Source organism: Lissotriton vulgaris, chromosome 8, assembly GCF_964263255.1.
Source record: "Lissotriton vulgaris chromosome 8, aLisVul1.2, whole genome shotgun sequence".
Lineage (NCBI taxonomy): Eukaryota > Metazoa > Chordata > Amphibia > Caudata > Salamandridae > Lissotriton > Lissotriton vulgaris.
In genome coordinates this window covers 985,731,112-985,739,135 of record NC_141696.1, presented here as the reverse complement: position 1 = coordinate 985,739,135, position 8,024 = coordinate 985,731,112, and positions in this window count along the sequence as shown.

Here is an 8,024-nt window from a genome sequence, read left to right as displayed (position 1 = left end):
CGACCATTTCCCATACATGGGCTTCCTCTTTTTAATTTTTGCATTCTGTAGATTGTGTCATTTCGAACTTTCCACCTCGTCATCGGCAAGTGCGTGCACGGGTTACAGGTCCCTGTACTTCTTCAAGGAAGAAATTCCCCGCTTATTGATCACTGATTGAAATAGCAGCAGAAGAGACATAATGCAATTGTGAGTGTTCTAATGAGATAATGAGAGCTAATGACTTACGGTAGTGTTTGAAATATGCGAATGTACTTTTTTTCAGTTTAGTGGGATTTTATATCTGATTTACAATCTGAGGCTGTATTACATAAGGTGCCCCGGGGGCGCAAAAGTGTTTGCGCCAAATTTGGTATTATAGAAGGGGGCACAGACGCTTTTACGTCCCCTTCTATAATACCAATAGCGCTGGGGCACTTAAGCGCCAGTCCTATCAACAGAGGGTGTTCCCTCATTTACATAGGGGCGTGCCCAGCAAATGAGGTAATTCCTTTGACTCTGCACCTGCACCATATTACAGACTCGGGTGCAGAGTCAAAGAAGCCTTCAGAAGACGCACTGATAGTGCCCCATTTAACATGTGGCTCACTGTCAGTACGCCTCGTGAAAGCAACCCTCTGCAGAGGGTAAATGGGGTCTCACGGACCCCCAGACATGCCCTTGCAGAAGAGTACAGTCAATGACTGCACCAGCCTGCAAGGGGATCTCTAATGAAAATGTAAATGTAAATGTGGGTGTTCTTGTAAAGCGCACTGTGACTCCAAAGAATATCCTGGCGCTGAAGAACGCTCGGGAACCCCTCCTGGTTTTCCCTGTGAGATGGTCCCTTTCTGGGTATTTCCAAGGTGAAACCAGGCATCCCCGGCGTCTGTGGGGGGCCGTTGTAGAGATGAGGCAAGCTTAATGCCCAGAGTTGCCGAGTGTGTTCCCTGGTTAGAGTAGGCACCTAGGCAAGAATTATCGAGTCCATTTGACCCTGGTCCATGACCCTGCCGCATCGGGAATTAAACCCTGGTCCCAGGCCGTTCTCTGCTTACGGGTCTGCCGCCTCTAACCAGTGAGCCACACCACTCCACTTTTGACAGTGCAGGCGGGTGCCCCCAGGGCAGAACATTAACCATGATGGGGCGCATTGGCACTGATTGCGCCTGGCGCACCTTTTCAAAGGTGCTCCGGGTGCAAACAATGCCAATACGTAATACGGACCCTAATGAGGGAAATGTGCAAGCCAGCAAAATCATAGGGTGGAGTGAGCCAAAGCCGAGGCAGAGGTCTGGTTTTGAGCCCAGCCTTTACAAGATTTGATACACAAATGATGCAGCTGGGGGCATTTAAAATAATATATCTTTAAATGATTAGTTTGGTAACAACTGTGTTTTTAATTTAGTATAGAGTTCAGTACCTCATGCTCCCTCAGAATATCAACAGACCATTTAGCATGAGCTGTGCGCTATAAATAGTGGATTATATTTGCATATATATATATATATATAATACTAAATCTGAAATTATTGAGAAGACATCATGGTTGCAAACAAATAGCAGATTCTATAAATGCAAAACTTGCAAATCATGCATTCATGCAATTAATAAGAAAACCTATAAAGACAGGTTCAGTAACATCGAACATCGTATATCTAAGGTGCTTACATGCAAGATGGAATTCGTTATTTATGTACTCAAATGTCCATGTATGCTGAGGTATGTGGGCAGCACAAAACATGCGGTACATAAACATATTTCGCAACATTGAATAGCGATTGCAAATCAGGATAATACTTATCCGGTTGCTAGACATTTCAGGGAATTACATCAAAGCGACAATACGAGCCTGAGATTTTATGTGATAGATGCAGCTAATGCAAGCAGGAGGGGAGGTGACAGAGAGTCAAAATTACGAAAGTTGGAGACTCGATACATATTGCAGATGAATACTACGCATCCTGGGGGACTGAACGTCACTGATGATATGTATGCCTGTTTACCCTAAATATTAGTATTGGGGGGGAGTTTCGATAAGGCAACTCTGAAAATACTATGTTTATCTTAGTAGGTGAGCAAGCTTGCTCCACCTATATGATATTATTTAATATTTTAGTATACAATTATGATACATTTGATAATACTAAGTACTATTTCAAATTTTGCCTTAGTAACAGGTACATGTTCCCCCATGAGCAGAGGTAGCATTATTATAGTTTTGTCATGAGTTGAGCCAAGTAAGTTTCTTATTCCAATTTGTAACCATTTAAATAGCATGAAAAGGGAAAAATGTAAGCTATCAAGTAACTGCCGGGATATATACAATTGGGATCAGTTGTTTTTATATCCTGCAAAGTTGAAAACTATTTTAATCACACTGGGGTCTAGTATACGTGGGGTGTTTTTTTCACTAATTTTATCAGATTACAGACCTAACATTGGACACAGACTTTTATGGCTTGGAATAGGAGGTATATTATCTTCATTAGGATTAATTTTGATATTAAGACAGAATAAGGGAGCCAATACTTAGTAAAGTTTGGGCGAATAGGGTTACTTATGTGATCAAATTGTGTATTGGCACTGAAAATGAGTTTTGAATAGTAGATGTAGGTATTATGACTCATTGCTGGATTCAACCAGGTGTTTCAGTATGGAGTGCAATTTATAACAAGGCATTGAAGCAGTCAATTGAATGTGTTACGTATTATTTAGAAAGCATCTATGAAAAGATAATGTACTGTATGCGCAATTTGCACATTGAACTTGCGATATGCACAAAAAGTTGTTTATGCCATTGTATCAATAAGCACTGAAACGTGATGGTTAGGTGTAAAACTTTTTGAAAAACGGCGTTTATGCAGTAATTATAAGATACAATTCATCAGTTGGGATGTTATTGTAAAGTAATAGTACTGTATGCACATTTGCACTATTTAATCTTGCTATTTTGCACATTGGTCCTCCAATAGAGCCTATGAAATGATAAGCATTGTACAAGCAAACTATATTCTTTAACTATTTGGCGGCATTTCCAGTCTTCTATGTTTATTCATGTAGAAGTCATGTGGTCTGAATTCAAACTTGCACTTGCACTTTAAAAGGGGTTATTATATTGGATCACGCTGTCATGTGATCAAGGCTCAGGGAAGCCGAAACGTTATGATGGCGACGGAGCTGCTGAAAATAAAATAATTTGCACTTTAGTCTATTTGGTCCGTCTCCGTACTTGTGGAGATAAGAAGGCGAGATACAAGCCAAGGCTCACCTGCGAAATCGTGAATATATATATATATATATATATATACATATGCACACAAACTCAGAATGTCCAAATGGATATCTGGTTCGGGGCACCGTGCAAAGTATTGCTGCGGTGAGGACTGAGGGCTCTTATTGCTTTTATGAGAAGGCCTTCCGCGACCTGGCAGTTTACAACCACTGTGTCGCTTTTGGGACATCCATGTTTTCACCAATCATGCCGAAAACGGGCTTTCATTCATAAGATGACATTAAACATAAACCAGCACAATGATATACTTTGTGTGCAAAAGAGATTTTAAAATGCCTGATTAACCCGAAAGTTGCAGATAATACATACAAGTTACAATTGGCGAGTGGCACAGTTGGTTGGTATATTTTCATCGTGCCTGCACTAATTTTTATAGTTTTAAAGTGAAAGTTATCGTTTTCATTTTGGCAGTGATTGTACATACAACACTAGCGTAATTTATTTGCTATATTGTAAAGAGTTTGAAATTGTGCAAAAGCATTTACAATGTGGGATTCAGTGAAATGATTAACAGTGCTTTTAGGCAGGAGCATAATGTTCATCAAATTTAATTGTTGGTGATCATATAAATTGTGTTTCAATTTTGCTGCCTTTAATGTGTACGAAATGTACGCAAATCGCGATGTAAACAAAAAATCGCTATCGCAAAAAATTCTCAGAAACTTAGTTTGCGATTCCTTAATTGCGAAATTCGCAGATTAAGAAATCGCAAAAAAACAGGAATCTGCAATACCGGTGCAGCCTGATGACATCACACCCAGGAAGTGGGAGTGATTTGCTGCACTTGATTGCCTGAGCCACAGTTAGAGGCTGTTTGGAGAGTGAGAGGAGTGAGCACAGCAGAGGAACATCCACAATGGAGTCCCAGAAACAGCATGAGGGCAAGGAGGGAGACAAAAGGAAGAGGAAGCACAAATTCAGTGACAAGGAGCAGGAGGAGCTCATTGAGGAGATGGTGTGCAGCCATGAGCTCCTCTTTGGAAAGAAGGCACTCCGGGTCCCTGAGTCTAGGAAAAGGAAGATCTGGCGGGACATCCAGCAAAATGTTAATGCTGTTGGTATGACACATCGTACAGTGGAAGAATTAAGAATAAGATGGTACGACATGCATCAAAGGTTGAAGGAAAGGGTGGCAGCCAGGCTGAAGGAGGCCAACAAGACCGGAGGAGGAGCATCCATAGCAACAGACCCAACACCCCATGGGGAGCTGGTGGGGTCAACCCTCCTGAAGCAAAGGTAAAAACCAGGCAAATTGAACTAAATATCTGGCAGAGTGAAAATTATAATAAAACCCTCCTGCCTGAGAGCGTCAGTGGTGTGGCTGACATAGACAGCTCCGATGCCCTGCAACCAGCAGCCAAGGTAAGATGCTTGCAAAATATAGCCGCACACATCCCCATCCCATGCACACAGTCAGGAATGCACCAAACCCAAACAACACATGTCACTCCAGTCCACATCTTACAGCACACCCAGCTATGCATCATTGGAGACGTAGTCAGATGCATGATAGTGTGTCCATGAGACATATCAAATAAAATGCAACATGTGTATCAGTGAAAAGGGGAAAAGAGAGTGTCAAGAGTTAGCCAATACAAATTGTAAAAACTTTTGGGTGCAAAATGCAGACATTGTCCCAAACTCGCGAATTCCCCTTTACATCTGCATCATAATCCAGGACACTGGAAGACAGTGCAGAGGGTGAGGATTATGGAAATCCTGAAGACCAGGCTGATGATGGAGACTCATGCAACAACACAGAGCCCACACCAATCACATGCAGGAAGCGCACAATTGTGCCCCCACTGTCCCCATTGGAGGATGACACAGAGGCCACAGGGAGGAGAATGAACAAGCAGAGACAAGGCAGGGTGGCTCACACATGCTTGAACAGCACACCCCCCAACTGAGGGAGCCTGGAACTGAAACACGCAGGTCAAGGGCCAGGAACAGCACTGCCACAGTAAAAGATCCCACAGTCTTCTCAGGTCTGGAGAACAGCATGCTGCAGGTACAGCGCCTGCAACAAAAATCATTGAGGTCAATAAATTGGCAGCTCTGCAAATTAAACGGAAATCAGCGCAACATGGGGGAGGGCATCATGGCCATGGCAGGTGCCATATGTGACCTGTGTGTGGCATTAAACCAGGACCAAGTAGCCAGGGACAGGGCTGCCCAACGTGCTAATGCCCGTCTGCACAGCTACACCAAGGCGGTGAACCGCCTGTGCACCACCACAAGCAACTTGCCCGTCGCAGCATAAGCATGCAAGTAGAAATGTCACACTGCTGCCACGACATCGCAAGAGGCCTGGCGCAGGTCACCAGTGTTTTAGAACAGATGCAGACGGCAAACACAGGTGGCACAGCACTCATGGTCTCAGGGGAGAGTGAGGAGACATCGAGCAGGAGTAGCTACACACCAACATTGCCAGATACAAGAAGGAGCAGTGGCAGACAGGGTGCAGCACCTAGGAATCCAACGGAGGGCACTCAGCCAGGAGAACGGCCAGCAGCAGTCCATCACAGAAGGAGGTGAACTGTACAATAAAAGAGTCACACCGATGGGTGATGCAACCCATCCCTACAAAGTCCACTGAATTTTAGGACTACCTGCACTGTGGACATAACATGTGTTGTAGACAGCAACAGTCATTGTGTTTGTCAGACTGTGTGACACACTTTCATCCTGCTGTTTAAGGTATGAATAAACATAGAACTGACTAAAATAATTATGTTGCCTCATGTCATCCTTACTCACCTAGAAATAGTTCTGTGTGATCTCAGCCCGTCTCTGACATCCAGCAGCTGCCCCAACTCTGCATGCTGGTCTGCCAGGGGGACCTGGGCCATCATCGTCCGATGTATCTGTATCAGTAACGTCAATTGGGGTGCCTTTTGTTATTGCCATGTTGTGGAGCATTGCACAGCTTGCCACGATTTTGCAGCAGGTCTCAGGGCTGTATTGGAGTGCTCCTCCACTTTTATGCAGGCACTGCAACCTGCTCTTTAGGATCCCAAACGTACGCTCTGTGACACAGCGCATAGATCTGTGTGCCCTGTTGAATCTCCTCTCCCTTGCATTGGCTGTATCCAGATACGGGGTCAGGATGAAGTCCTGCACTGCATAGGCACTATCACCTGCAGGGGTAGAAACAATAGGTGAGTCACTCATAAGATGAACTGGATGGAGCCCTCGCCAAATTCGCCAGCACTCAGACGTCTATGTATCCTGCTATGTCTAAAGATGAAAGAGTCATGAGTACTGCCTGGGTATTTTGCTACAATGTCATTGATGATATTCTTGGCATTGCCCAAAACCTGTATATTCAGGGATGGTAGCATTTACGATTTCTAAAGACAAATTCATTTGTTGATGGGGGTGAGGGCCACATGGGTCCCATCTATGCAGCCAATGACGTGGGGGAAACGTGCAATCTGGTAGAAGTCCAGTTTGGTTTGCTGTAATGCCTGTTGTGTGCTGGGGAAGTTTATGTGATGTGGTAGCCTCTGTAGCATTGCATCTAAGAAACCATGTAAGAAGCGCGACAGGGCACTCTGTGAGACCCCGCCAGCTGCTGCTATCACCCCTTGAAAACTCCCTGAGGCCAGGAGGTGCAGGGAGGACAGGACCTGCACATGGGTGGGAATTGTTTGGGTCCTGCATGTTGGGTGTTCCAGATATAGTTGCAGCTCATTAATCAGGTCTAAAATGGTCTTTGGGTCCAGCCTGTACTTCTCATGGATCTCCTCTTCATTCTGCTGGAACAGAGTGACGTGCAGTCTGAAGATCCATTCTTGTCGCATTCTCCTCTGTGCTACTGCCCAAATTCGCAGCCTCCTGGCTAATACATATAGTGCTGCCATTGTGGGAGATCCTGATGCATTGTCGGCTGGTTTAAGTAGCATGCTCCTGGTTACCACCTGCATGTACTTGGTGGTAATTTCGATTTGCTAAGTTGTGGATTATCATTTTTCGCAAATTGCGATTTTTCCATACATTTCATTGCGATTTCTAAAACTGCGATTTCTCAATTAGTGATTATCGCAAACTGGAAAGTCGCAGTTTGGGAATTCGCACAGTAATTCACAGAATTATTGCCTCGCACATTAAGGAATCGCTAAATTAGCGATTCCTTAATATTGGGATGCGAAGATGTCTCATACATCGGGTTTAGTGATTTTCTAGTCACAAACACAGTTTTTTTGCGATTCGCAGCCTTTGCGAATAAAAAATCATTTCATACATATGCCCCTTACTGCCCCGTAAAAGGGTTTCTCAATGTTTACTAATGTGTGGGATTTTAAAAGGCACTTTTCAATCAGTGCTATTCAGATTGAGAAGGGCTGTGAGACAGCCAACACGTGTCTCTGAAAGTTCTTTTAATTGCTGGGTTGTGGGAGGCCCAACGCAATAAAGAGAAGTGAACCCCTCAGTCTTCGTGTGCATGCTCTTTGAAGAGATACGGGGGTGTTATTGTATATATATATATATATATATATATATATATATATATATATATATATATATATATATATATATATATATATATATATATATATATATATATATATATATATAGGAATCAGCTGAAATTTTCAGGAAAATGGCACATTTTGTTTATGAGCAGCCCCTGAAAATTTGGGGGGGTTTCGTCAAGGGGGGGCCGAGAAAAATGGGGTTCCCAAAACGCGTTTTTCCCATTCATTTTTCCATAGGGCGTTTGGCCTCACTTTTAACTTGAACGGCT